At 37.4% G+C, this 15157-nt stretch overlaps 1 long non-coding RNA gene across 1 annotated transcript; it reads left to right on the forward strand.

Moving 5' to 3' along the window:
* The first annotated feature begins 8546 nt into the window (after nucleotides 1-8546).
* LOC130469388 (uncharacterized) lies at nucleotides 8547-9506 on the forward strand. The gene is made up of 2 exons (XR_008929895.1): nucleotides 8547-8915; nucleotides 9051-9506. It is a non-coding gene; the product is annotated as an uncharacterized lncRNA (long non-coding RNA).
* Nucleotides 9507-15157: the final 5651 nt, after the last annotated feature.

Below are 15157 nucleotides of genomic sequence, written 5' to 3' on the forward strand. Positions count from 1 at the left end.
AATAAGGTGCTTGATAGGTTCAAGATGGCAGACTCCAAGCGAGGCTACCTACCAATGTCTCATGGAATAACTCTAAGCAAGACTCAGTGCCCAAAAACACTTGATGAGCGTAGACGAATGAATGGGATTCCATATGCATCATTGATTGGTTCAATAATGTATGCTATGATATGTACACGCCCGCATGTTGCGTACGCACTCAGTGCTACGAGCAGATACCAGTCAGACCCAGGAGAGGCGCATTGGACTGCTGCCAAGAATATTATGAAGTACCTGAAAAGGCACAAAGATGACTTCCTAGTCTATGGTGGAGATGATGAATTAATTGTTAAAGGCTATACGGACGCAAGTTTCCAAACCGACAAAGATGATTTCAGATCACAGTCTGGGTTTGTCTTCTGCCTCAACGGAGGTGCAGTAAGCTGGAAAAGTGCTAAGCAAAGCACCATTGCGGATTCTACAACTGAAGCGGAGTACATTGCTGCACATGAAGCAGCAAAGGAAGCTATATGGCTAAGGAAGTTCATAGGTGAACTTGGTGTAGTCCCCTCCATTAAAGGACCAATAGCCCTGTATTGTGATAATAACGGAGCTATTACACAGGCAAAGGAGCCTAGACACCACCAGAGAGTCAAGCATGTACTTCGTAGATTTCACCTTCTACGAGAGTTCGTTGAAAGAAAAGAAGTCGAGATAAACAAGATTGGAACTGATGACAACATATCAGATCCATTGACTAAACCTCTGCCGCAGGCGAAGCACAACTCGCACACTGCAGCTATGGGAATCAAGCATATTGGAGAATGGCTTTGATATCCCTGTTTAATGTTTTAAAGTTTTAGAGTTTAAATCTTTGTAAAAACATTATTGGTTAATCATTCACAATAAATGAAAAGAATTCATTTTACCATTTAATTTGTGGTTTATTAAATGATGAGTCCCTTCAATTTGACGATATATTCAAGATAGACTGTCAGGACCAGTCCTGTGACTAAGAAATGTCTATCAAGTGAACTTGAATGTCAAAGGTTGAAAATGGTCCCTAGTCGGAGTTTTCTATAAAATTAGACGCATAGAAAACGTTAGACGGTAAGAATGCAAGATGACTAGTAGTTCTGTTTCTTGAACTATGTGGACATGGCAATGTCATAATCATTTGCACAGATACTTACTTTGGGAAGACTAGTATCGGACAAGACCTATGAAACTTTACTGTAAGAGATGAAAATCTGTCATAAGTAAATTTCATTAAAGTTATTAGACACTAAATCCTCAATACCTGAGTGATTTGAGATTACTTGTTTGAGAACTGGTTGCTTTGACGTTGACCAACCGTCGCACCGTAAAAGGAGGCTATAAAGGCAACGCTCAGGTAATCACCTATCAAACGAAGTCTAATCTCAAGATCGCAAGATTGGGATTGTCCTCCCATAAATCGGGATGAGATGCTTAAAAGTTGTACAAGGCCACTCGGAGAGCTAGAAACTATGAAATGCATGGCCGTGCTCGGATGAATCATAGGCTATGATTATCTGTTTATTTGATCAGTTGAACTCTGAAACCGAGGAACACCTCTGGACATAATAAGGATGACAAATCTTACCTTATGTTCAAGAGCAAGCATCGAGCGACAAAGGAATTAGGAAAATGCACACTTGTCCCTAAGGATAAGTGGGAGACTGAAGGAAATAATGCCCTTGGTCCAAGTATGCATTCAATGTTAAGTCTAATAAATGCGGTTCAGTATTAATTAACAAGTTAATAATTCGGTGAGATCAAGTGAGCTGAATGCCTAGCTAGAGCCCGCTTCAGTTCAAGTGGAATTAATGATATTAATCCACAGCTTACTCTTGACTGAACCCGTAGGGTCACACAAATAGTACGTAAACGGATCAAGTATTTAATGGCATTAAATACTCCATCTATGGATATTCGGAATCGACGGATCTTGGTTTCAGTGGGAGCTGAGATCGTCACAGGCAAGAAATGAATACTCCGGAAACGATGATATTGCCGGAAACGGAAATATGGATCGTATCGGAAATATAAATATTATCCAAGTCGTAGATGTTGCCGGAAACGGAAACATGGTACGTATCGGAAAATATTATCGGAAATGGAAATATTGCCGGAATCGGAAATATTGCCGGAAACGGAAATATTGTCAGAATCGGAAATATTATCGGAATCAGAAAATAATTCCGGAAACGGAAATATTAAATATTTGTTCGAAACGGAAAATAATTCCGGAATCGGAAATATTAAATATTGTTCGTATCGGAAATGAATTCCGGAACCGGGAATTTAATCGGAAGCGTATCGTACGAATTAGCATCGGACGAGGCCTGCCAGACGAAGGCCCAGCACGAAGCCGGGCCATCGCCCAGCAAGCCAGCGCGCCACAACGCACCAGCCAAGGCTGCGCCAGGCCCACCGCAAGGCAGGCCCAGCGCGCGCCAAGGCTGCGGCAGCGTGTGGGCCTCGTGGCAATGGGCTGCGAGCTCGCGGACTGCGCGCGTGCGCATGGCGCCCCTCGTGGGCTGCTGTGCGTGCGTGTGTGTGTTTGTGTGCTATACGAATCCTAAAGCTATCAGGTTTCGACATATGATTAAATTCCTAAACCTAAAAGGATGAATTAATTAAATAAGAATTCTATTAGGATTCTAGTTTAATTAATTTGTATCCTAATAGGATTCCAGTTCCTTTTCCATACCTCTATAAATAGGTGCCTAGGGTCATAATTTATATACACAATTCAAGTATTCAAATTGTTTTTTGAGAGCAAAAATTCAGTCATACAATTGCCTACAATAGCCGAAAATTCTAAGTACCTTAAGGGCGATCCTAGTTGGTCAAGCTTAAGGCGGATCCGGACGTGCTGTGGACTATCTACGGAGGGACGACACTTGGAGTCCTAAAGACTTGTTCTTGTTCGGTTCGGGCGCAGCTAGGGAAGGCACGCAACAAAGTGTATGCATCTAAACTATGCTAAATGATTATGTGTAAATAATATGCTTTCCTGGCTTTATGGTTTTTCCGCATGATTTATGAATTGTCATATGTATCATAACCTAACATTGTATACTTGCTAATTCAACTTCTTGGGTATTAGATACAGGTTGTGGCTCACACTTATGTTCCAATCCACAGGGACTAAGAAGAAGTAGAAAGTTAAGCAAGGGAGAAGTCGACCTACGAGTGGGAAATGGAGCACGGATTGCTGCATTAGCAGTAGGAACTTATTATTTGTCTTTGCCCTCTGGGCTAGTTTTGGAACTGGAAGAATGTTTCCATGTTCCAAGTCTTACTAAAAACATCATTTCAGTTTCTTGCTTAGATGCTAAGGGATTTTCCTTTTTAATAAAAGACAATAGTTGTTCGTTTTATTTTAAAGAGATGTTTTATGGATCTGCTAGATTAGTCAATGGACTTTATTTATTAGATCACGACAAACAAGTTTATAACATAAATACCAAAAAGGCCAAAAAGATTATTCAGATCTCACCTATCTGTGGCATTGTCGATTAGGCCATATAAACTTGAAACGCTTAGAAAGATTTCAAAAGGAAGGAATTCTAGAACCATTTGACTTAGAGGATTATGGTAAATGCGAATCATGTTTACTTGGCAAAATGACAAAGCAACCTTTCTCTAAAGTTGGAGAAAGAGCAACTGAACTATTGGGTTTAATCCATACAGATGTATGTGGACCAATGAGTACAAATGTTAGAGGTGGTTTCAGCTACTTTATCACTTTCACTGATGACTTCAGTAGATATGGTTATGTCTACCTAATGAAGCATAAGTCTGAATCCTTTGACAAATTCAAGGAATTCCAGAGTGAAGTAGAGAATCAATTAGGCAAGAAGATTAAGGCACTGCGGTCTGATAGAGGCGGTGAATATCTGAGCTATGAATTTGATGACCATCTAAAAGAATGTGGAATTCTGTCAGAATTGACTCCTCCTGGAACACCACAATGGAATGGTGTGTCGGAAAGGAGGAACAGAACCTTGCTAGACATGGTCAGGTCAATGATGGGTCAGGCCGAACTTCTAATAGAATTTTGGGGACATGCGCTAAATACAGCTGCACTCACTATAAATAGAGCTCCGTCTAAAGCTGTCGAAAAGACTCCATATGAGTTATGGTTTGGAAAGCCTCCAAATGTGTCCTTTCTTAAGATTTGGGGATGTGAAGTATACGTCAAACGATTAATTTCAGACAAACTTCATCCGAAATCTGACAAATGTATCCTTGTGGGCTATGCAAAGGAAACAAAGGGGTATTACTTCTACAATACATCTGAGAACAAGGTGTTTGTTGCTCGAGATTGTGTCTTTTTGGAGAAAGATCACATTTCCAAAATGACAAGTGGGAGAAAAGTAGACCTCGAAGAAATTCGAGTCGAACAACAAACTCTAGATAAATGCTCAAGATGACATTCAGGATGAAACTCAGAGATCTTTAGAAGAATCTGGTGAGAATCATGGTCAATCTAGAAATATTACCCCGCGTAGATCGCAAAGATATAGATCTCAACCGGAAAGGTACTTAGGTATTTTGACGAACGAGAGCTATGACGTTCTATTACTTGAAAGTGATGAAACTGCGACTTACAAACAAGCTATGACGAGCCCTAGCTTCAAGCAATGGCAAGAAGCCATGCAATCTGAATTACACTCCATGTCAGAAAACCAAGTATGGGATTTGGTCGATTTGCCAGATGGCTACCAAGCCATTGGAAGCAAATGGGTTTTCAAACTGAAAAAGGACAAGGATGGGAAACTTGAAGTTTTCAAAGCTAGATTGGTTGCAAAAGGTTACAGGCAAGTCCATGGTGTGGATTACGATGAAACCTTTTCACCAGTTGCAATGCTAAAGTCTATTCGAATAATGTTAGCCATCGCTGCATATTACGATTACGAAATATGGCAGATGGATGTCAAAACCGCTTTCCTAAACGGCGTTTTAACAGAAACTGTGTTCATGACACAGCCTGAAGGTTTTGAGGATCCAAAGAATGCTAAAAAGGTATGCAAGCTAAAGAAATCAATCTACGGATTGAAGCAGGCATCCAGGAGCTGGAATATATGTTTTGATGAAGCACTCAGTGACTTTGGTTTCATCAAGAACACAGACGAATCTTGTGTATACAAGAAAGTCAGTGGGAGCAAAATTGCTTTCCTAGTATTATATGTCGACGACATATTACTTATCGGAAACCCCTATGTTGAACTCTGTCAAGATTTGGCTTGGGAAATGTTTTTTGATGAAGGATCTAGGAGAAGCACAGTACATATTGGGTATTAAGATTTACAGAGATAGATCTAAAAGGATGATTGGACTTAGTCAAAGCACTTATATCAATAAGGTGCTTTATATGTTCAAGATGGCAGACTCCAAGCGAGGCTAGCTACCCATGTCTCATGGAATAACTCTAAGCAAGACTCAGTGCCCAAAAACACTTGATGAGCGTAGACGAATGAATGGGATTCCATATGCATCATTGATTGGTTCTATAATGTATGCTATGATATGTACACGCCCGGATGTTGCGTACGCACTCAGTGCTACGAGCAGATACCAGTCAGACCCAGGAGAGGCACATTGGACTGCTGCCAAGAATATTCTGAAGTACCTGAAAAGGCACAAAGATGACTTCCTGGTCTATGGCGGAGATGATGAATTAATTGTTAAAGGCTATACGGACGCAAGTTTCCAAACCGACAAAGATGATTTCAGATCACAGTCTGGGTTTGTCTTCTGCCTCAACGGAGGTGCAATAAGCTGGAAAAGTGCTAAGCAAAGCACCATTGCGGAGTCTACAACTGAAGCGGAGTACATTGCTGCACATGAAGCAGCAAAGGAAGCTATATGGCTAAGGAAGTTCATATGTGAACTAGGTGTAGTCCCCTCCATTAAAGGTCCAATAGCCCTGTATTGTGATAACAACGGAGCTATTGCACAGGCAAAGGAGCCTAGACACCACCAAAGAGTCAAGCATGTACTTCGTAGATTTCACCTTCTACGAGAGTTCGTTGAAAGAAAAGAAGTCGAGAATGGCTTTGATGTCCTTATTTAATGTTTTAAAGTTTTAGAGTTTAAATCTTTGTAAAACATTATTGGTTAATCATTCACAATAAATGAATAGAATTCATTTTTCCATTTAATTTGTGGTTTATTAAATGATGAGTCCCTTCAATTTGACGATATATTCAAGATAGACTGTCAGGACCAGTCCTGTGACTAAGAAATGTCTATCAAGTGAACTTGAATGTCAAAAGTTGAAAATGGTCCCTGGTCGGAGTTTTCTATAAAATTGGACGCATAGAAAACGTTAGACGACTAGAATGCAAGATGACTAGTAGTTCTGTTTCTTGAACTATGTGGACATGGCAATGTCATAATCATTTTCATAGATACTTACTTTGGGAAGACTAGTATCGGACAGACCTATGAAACTTTACTGTAAGAGATGAAAATCTGTCATAAGTAAATTTCATTAAAATTATTAGACACTAAATCCTCAATACCTGAGTGATTTGAGATTACTTGTTTGAGAACTGGTTGCTTTGACGTTGACCAACCATCGCACCGTAAAAGGAGGCTATAAAGGCAACGCTCAGGTAATCACCTATCAAACGAAGTCTAATCTCAAGATCGCAAGATTGGGATTATCCTCCCATAAATCGGGATGAGATGCTTAAAAGTTGTACAAGGCCACTCGGAGAGCTAGAAACTGTGAAATGCATGGCCGTGCTCGGATGAATCATAGGCTATGATTATCTGTTTATTTGATCAATTGAACTCTGAAACCGAGGAACACCTCTGGACATAATAAGGATGACAACTCTTACCTTATGTTCAACAGCAAGCATCAAGCAACAAAGGAATTAGGAAATGCACACTTGTCCCTAAGGACAAGTGGGAGACTGAAGGAAATAATGCCCTTGGTCCAAGTATGCATTCAATGTTAAGTCTAATAAATGCGGTTCAGTATTAATTAACAAGTTAATAATTCAGTGAGATCAAGTGAGCTGAATGCCTAGCTAGAGGCCGCTTCAGTTCAAGTGGAATTAATGATATTAATCCATAGCTTACTCTTGACTGAACCCGTAGGGTCACACAAATAGTAAGTAAACGGATCAAGTATTTAATGGCATTAAATACTCTATCTATGGATATTCGGAATCGACGGATCTTGGTTTCAGTGGGAGCTGAGATCGTCACAAGCAAGAAATGAATACTCCGGAAACGATGATATTACCGGAAACGGAAATATGGATCGTATCGGAAATATAAATATTATCCAAGTCGTAGATGTTGCCGGAAACGGAAACATGGTACGTATCGGAAAATATTATCGGAAATGGAAATATTGCCGGAATCGGAAATATTGCCGGAAACGGAAATATTATCGGAATCGGAAAATAATTCCGGAAACGGAAATATTAAATATTTGTTCGAAACGGAAATTAATTCCGGAATCGGAAATATTAAATATTGTTCGTATCGGAAATGAATTCCGGAACCAGGAATTTAATCGGAAGCGTATCGTACGAATAAGCATCGGACGAGGCCTGCCGGACGAAGGCCCAACACGAAGCCAGGCCATCGCCCAGTAACCAAGGACGCGCGCACGCCCAGCCCAAGGCAGCGCCAGGCCCACCGCAAGGCAGGCCCAGCGCGCCAAGGCAATGCTGCCCAGCGTGGGCTGCGTGGGCCGAGCGCATGCGTGCGGGTGCCTTCGTGGCTCCGTGCGTGTGTGTTTGAGTCCATGCACAATTCCTAAATCTATTAGGATTTGGTGTATGATTAAACTCCTATTTCTATTAGGATTATTTAATTAATTAGAGTCCTTGTAGGATTCTAAGTTTAATTAAATCGTATCCTGCTAGGATTCCAATTCCCTTTCCAAACCTCTATAAATAAGGGCCTAGGGTCATAATTTATACGCACGATTGAAGTATTCAAAGGGTAAGTTTTTGAAAGAAAAATCAGCCACTCTCTTGCACTAATAGCCGAAAATTCCTAAGCACCTTAAGGGCGATTCTAGTTGGTCAATCTTGAGGCGGATTCGGACGTACTGTGGACTATCTACGGAGGGACGACACTTGGAGTCCTAAAGACTTGTTCTTGTTCGGTTCTGGCGCAGCTAGGGAAGGCACGCTACAAAGTGTATGCATCTATACTATGCTAAATGATTATGTGTAAATAATATGCTTTCCTGGCTTTATGGTTTTTTCCGCATGATTTATGTATTGTCATATGTATCATAACCTAACAATACATTCCTCATCACTTCTTTTGGTAACTTATATCTCGGGAGTTGTTGATGGGGGTAGGGACTAGAAAGTAGAGGCCAGAGGGATGAAAAGATACAGATCTCTTTTAGGAGGTCATCAACCGCAGAAATATTTTCTAATATTTACAAAGCCATAAAAAAACGAGTGAGAGAGAAGTGAGAGCCGGAAAGTACAGAGACAAAAGCCGACGGTTAAATGGGAGAGATATATAGGGAGGGGGGGGGGGGGAGAGGCACTAAAGAGGTATTAAAATGATTACCAAGAATTAGGTCAACAACAACATGTTTCTTAAGGAAACTAAGCGGCCGCGTAAGGCTTGAAAATACAGGTTGTCCCTCTACTATATATGTTTTTCCTTGTTTCTTAACGGATCAATCAGGATATTCTCTTCCTTTTGTTGGTGAAAGGATCTTCTCTTCCTAGATGTGTTTAGATACCACTTATTAATGTTACTCTTAGCTAATTGGTGGTAGATTGAAAGTTTGAGACTAGGATATATAGAGTGCAGATCAAATTAACGCAATTTCATTTCTTGAAGAGCGCAAATCAAATTAACACAGTTGTAGTTCTTGAATGCGGAATTGTCTGATTAACTCTTTGGTACAGGTAGAACTGCTAATTTTATCCTTCTATTTCAATTTATATATCTGGCTCTTTAATATCATGGTCATCATATTATGTATGGTGGTTGTTTGCAATAGCTTGCTAAGTGTAATTGATGGTGTTTTGTTATGTTTGCAGGGCTCATGAGCTTCTTCTTGGAGCTAAAGAGTACTCAACAACGGTGGATACGTGGTCAGTGGGTTGCATAATGGCTGAACTGCTAACCAATAAACCATTGTTTGATGGAAAAAGTGAGGTTGAGCAGCTCGACATGGAAGACTTTTGTTATTTCTGGTTGCCATATTTCTAATCCAAAGTCATGTCTTTTACCTTATCTTTTGGTGCTCGTTATTTTTAATGTGTTCAATGGCCCTTTGTAAATATTCAGAACACTAGGCTCACCAACTGACAAGATTTGGCCGAAATATTCTCAATTGCCTGGGGTCAATACTAACTTTGTACACCAACCGCGAGTATTCATTTTCATGCTGTTTCATTATGCTTTACTGTTATGGCTTATTATGCCGGTTTAAGATGTTCGTATATGGCGTAACAAAATATTCGTATGAGTTTTATTCGTATGGCGTAACAAAATATTCGTATGAGTTTTATGGAAATTGAAATCTTGTTACTTAGATGTTGTAGTTTTTGACCTTTAAGGAGCTCCTTAATATCCCTGAACTTGACAAATCAGCCATATTGCTCCTTGCCTCCTTGGAAACATGTAGGCTAGTGGGGGGTAGTGCGACCTCTGAATGTATTCAAATCAAGTTTAAGTAATAAGTTCAAATAAAATAAGCTGAGTAAAACATAAGGTTAAATTTGATGTGGTCTGTTTTCCAGTCAACAAGGACTCGAATATACGGAGCAACATGACACATACTGCATTTTAATGATACTTTTGAATATACTATTTCAAGAATTTACCAATTGAAAGAATTACTAATTGAATTACTACTCAAGTAAGAGTCCATCATCTACTGTCTTCTTTATTGAAAGATTATTGTTATACCCGATGAGTTTATGATGTTGCCTGTGAATTATAATGATCGGTGTATCCGTATATGTTAAGTTATTCTTTTCTTTGCTATTGAATCGTCTTTTCTGATTTTCCATGTATTGTTATTGATTGTTATAAAGTCAGTTGAATGGACTTGATCGGTATCAAATATCCATACATATGATATTACTTGTTTTATCTTGTTCGTGAAAATGGGTTTGTTCGTGATATTCATCTCTACTATTATGAGTTTGTAGATGAATACAAAAAAATATTACGGAGAACGGAGGAACGAAGAGTATGTGAAAGAGAAAAGGAACCACACTATATTGGATACATAATGACATTTACAACCTCATATGTTTCTGTTATACTTACATATAGGGATTTAACCCCCCCGGCATATACAATGTGTGTTGACTATGAGATTATTTTACAGAATTTCTAAACCATTCAAGCATTTTCCTCCATATCTATAAGGTAGAAACGTTGTCCCCATCTTATTTGCCTAATTATCCAACTCCTCAATTTTCAAACAATAGCTATGAGTCTTCATCACCTGTAATACAATGAGATCAGCTTATTGAATATAACATCAACGAAGCAAAAAAAAATCTTCTTTTCTTCGTTTTTATCTTGTTTTATTTAGGAGACTAAAATTCATAATTTTTTCCGGTGAACATTCGCGCGCGATAGCGCGCGTTCCGGATCCTAGTATTAGAAGGTTGTTGATGTATTCCAAAAATATAATGTTGACTGTATATGGGCCCACATCAAATAGCACGTGACTGTAGTTAGGCCCACCTTTAATGGCATTTTCGTAATAAAATGTTCATTTATTTACGAAAATGCCATTTGATTGGGACAACTTTCTCAATCAACGAGATTAACTCGGAAAAGCTCCTTATTTATCAGTTCATTTCGGTTCAGCTTAAAAGAACAAAGCCTTAAAGTTTTGTTTGGTTGAAGGGCATTGTGGAGGAAAAGAAAGGAAAGGAAATGGTTTTATTATGTTCCCATGTTTGGTTAGATAAATCGGATTTTTCATGAAATAACCTCGAGGTTTGTATTAACGCACCAAATACCCCTAATCTTTCCAGAATGCACCAAATACCCCTGACGTATACAATAATATCTCAAAATGCCCTTTTATATGTCGGACGTTAAGTCTCCGTTATAATATATTTACCTTTTTACCCTTAATTAATCTTCTTCTCGATTTACCCTAAATTTAACTCCTAATTAAATTAATTTACTAGTTAAACCCCTAAATTAAAGCCCCTAAATAAATTAATTAAATTAGCCTAATTTTAGCTATTTTCTCTCTCCCCTCCCCACCTTGTTGCCGCCCTTCTGCTCCCTACTGCTTCTGCTCACCATCACCATCATCTTCTTTCTATCACTCACCACCATGGCATCCAATTGGCTTCATGCTCCTCCACCGTCCTCCACCGCTCCTCCACTTTCTATTTTCTCTCTTCCACCACCTCGCCTCAACACTCTCCTCCGCAACATCTCGTACGTCCCTCAACTCCACCACCTTGCACTGCTCCAAAACCCATTTCTTCTCCAAGTTCAAAGATTCACACCAGTCCCTCACTTGCCCCTCCCTCAACTCCACACCTTCAATCCTCTATCTGGGAATTCTGAAAATTGGGCAAATTGAGCAACTTTGCCCTAATTTTTCCCCCAATTTGATTTGATTGAAAAAACCCATAAAACCAAACTCTAAAGTCCTTAAGTACAAATTGCAAAGCAGAAAGTTTGATTGAAATAATTGGGCTTAATAATTGAAGTTATAGGAGAGAGAAAGAGTGATTAAGATCGAAATGGTCATCTCTCCTCTGGAAAATTTGGATGGGTGATACACCTTTCACTACTATATGCTTAGAGTGATTAATACCCATAACCAGAGACAGTTTGATATGGCTGATAGAGGTTAGTAATATTAGCCTTCGGGTAATTGTAGTTGATTGCAGTTTTGGTTTAATATTGTGAATAGCTTTGCTCAATGACTGATGTTCATTTGCAGGTGATTGAGAAAAGAGAAGAAGAAAGAGATTTGAAACTGCAAAGGAGGGAGAGATAAGAAATCAAAAGGAAAAAGAATTTTTTTTAAAAAAAATTAAAATTAAAGCTAGTTAGGTTAACGGAAAAGTTAACGGTGTTGACGGAAAATGACCATTAAGGGCATTTTGAGATATTATTGTATACGTCAGGGGTATTTGGTGCATTCTGAAAAGATTAAGGGTATTTGGTGCATTAAGACAAACCTCGGGGTCATTTCATGAAAAATCCGTAGATAAATTACATAGGATTTGATGGGAAAGGAAAGGAAATGAGAGGAAAGATTCTTTATAAAAATTTCAGTTTTCTTTCTTTCCAAAATTGGAGGAATTTGAGAGGAAAGAGAATATTTTTCCCTTTTCTTTCATTTATCTCTTTCCCCTAAACCAAATACTGCAAAATAAAATCTATGTCCCTTTTCTTCTTTTCCTTTCTTTTCCCTTCCTTTCTTTTCTCTTCCTTTCCTTTACTAATAATGAACTAAATAGGGCCTAAGGGAAGGGATAAGAAAGGAAATAAAATATATTTTCCCATGTCTAGTATGATGAGAGAAAGTGATAGGAATCCAAACAACAATAGTAAAGGAAGGAAAGAGAATGGAAGGGAAAACGTGAGTATAAAATTTAATATTTTTTTTGACAGATTTTAATTTTCTCTTTCCTTCCAAATTCCTCCAATTTTCGGAGGAAAGGAAAGTGAATCTTTTATAAAATGAGCTTTCATTCCAATTCCCTTCCTTTCTTTCCACTTTCCATATAATTTTTGGAACCAAATACAAAAAATATTATTTTCCCTTTCCTTTCTTTTCGATCTTTTCCTTCCAATTCCTCCCAACCAAACGAGGCCTTAAGCTTTGTCCTTTCTTCCTAATTTAGCCTAATTTTCCGATTTCTATTTTAATTGGTCTGATTCTTCTTGGTCTGAAATTCTGTGAGGGTCTTTTACTTTATCAAATCTTGTCTGTTCTGATTTTTTTTTTCTAGTATGCTTTGGGGTTTTTTTTTCTGTTCTATTAAGCAATAAGATATAAGGTAAAATGAACAAATATTATATTGTTTAGGAACCAATATTACGGAAATGTGTTACACGCACAAGGTATACATAAATTTATTGCACACTGTGATAAATTTTATCCTGTTTTTTTTTATAACTTTTACCTTCTTTTTTTATAACTTTTAATATTTTTTTTTTGAATTTTGTATTATGGAAAAAAATGATGAATAAACATTTTAAATGGTTAAATAGTTAATAAAAAATTATTAATGATTTTATAAAATATACTTCCTCCATTTTTTTTAATTGCACCATCTGGGATTTCACGTTTGCCAATGCACTAATTTAACCACTAATATCTCTCATTATACATTTTAAAAAATTATAAAAATTGATAATTTGAAAGTATATTTCGAGACGAATCTAATAAGATCTCACATGAATATATTTTTTTTACATATAAATCACAAAAAATAAATATATAAAAATATGTGAATAGTGCTAAAACCAAGATGGTGCAATTATTAAAAATGGAGGAAGTATATCTTAATAGCTAATAAGAATTAAATGAAATTTTTATTTAGTCTCATTTCTCTTTACCTTATTTTGATTGCTTATTAGACCTGACCAGACCAAACCAGAAACTAGAAAAAATAGACCATGCCAGGTAAAGAGCCTTAGTCCAAACTAGACATGTCCAGATTATGGAGCGATTTTCCCTTTCTAGTATGGACCGATCCAACCACAATCTTCTCCGGTATCTAAATCTTGAACTATCAAGATTCGGGTATCAGATCCGACCCGTTTCTTGTTTGTGCCGGTAGACACTCTTAATTATTTGACAAAAAGGGCTCTTAAAGCAACTCCAGTGACAAATAAATTTGAAAATTAGCCGTATAAGATTTCAAGATATTTTATTTTCTAGCTAATTTGTGCTTCAATAGCTAACAACTACTTGTTATTTAAATTGGATAACTTAGAGCAACTATACGATTGTTGTAGCTAGGAACTTGCTTACAATTTTAGAAATTTCAAGCTACTAGCTTGAGTGCTTGACCATTGGGATTGAATTGATAAATTAGCTCTTTTTTTTAATTAAAATTAATTCATTAATAAAAAGTCATACAACATCTACAAAAGAAATCTGAATCTATCAAATACGTAACAAATCGAATCAAATAAAACTCATTTTCTGCAAAACTACGATCATCGCGCATCGAACATCTTGTATGAGGTAACACATCTTTGTTTGATACAACCTTCAACGAGGGGGTATTTTGATCTGTTGTAATTTTGATATTGAATTAAATCAGATTCAATTGATTGTAGATGTAGGATTGACATATGCTGCGACACCGCACAAATCTTCATCGCTGAATCAATTTCTCCTGCGAAATTAAATAATTTTCTCCCTCGTACACCAAAAATTTAGGATCCTCTACCTAAGAAAAATTATCCCTAAAAGGAGAAGAAAAACCTTGTCTTTCGAGGGAGAACAATTCCTCGCACAAGGAGGAAGTATTATTAAAACCCTAAAAATCAAACAAAATTAGAAAAAGAACAACAAAGGAAAAAGATCGGGGCTTTCCACCGATAAAATCGATGGAGGCCCCTTCGAAATTCACTAATGGAGGCTAGGGTTTGTGAGAGGGAGAAGAGGGAGAGGGGGAAGAGGGAGAGAGAGAACAACTCATATTAGATTAGGATACACCAAAAACTAAAAATTGATAAATTAGTTTGGCCAAGCAAATTAGCTTAGAGTCTAATTTGCTTGAAAAAACATGACCGATGGAATAATATTAAATTAAATTAAATTTAAAATATTGATTGACAAATATGAATACATTAAATATCAAGTTAGTAGCTAATCATTTGAGTACCAGTTAGCTAGAAAGGAAAGTAAGTTGAAATATTATGTGGCATGAGAAGCTAATTTAGAAATTAACTTACTGTTGAAAATGTTCTTATCAATTAATTATTTGGTAACTTTTAAATGCTATGGAGTAATTGTTAAGCAAATTAACTTATTTAAACTAATTAACAAGCTAATTTACTTAGCCAAACTAGTTTATTATTTTCATTTCAATAGCCTAAGAGCAAGATTAGCGCTAGTATAAGCTAAGACTTCCACATCATCTTTTTATTAATCAGATTCTTGTCGAGACCCTTTCAAATTTACCTAATT

The sequence above is a fragment of the Spinacia oleracea genome, chromosome 3, assembly GCF_020520425.1.
Source record: "Spinacia oleracea cultivar Varoflay chromosome 3, BTI_SOV_V1, whole genome shotgun sequence".
NCBI classification, from domain to species: Eukaryota; Viridiplantae; Streptophyta; class Magnoliopsida; order Caryophyllales; family Amaranthaceae; genus Spinacia; species Spinacia oleracea.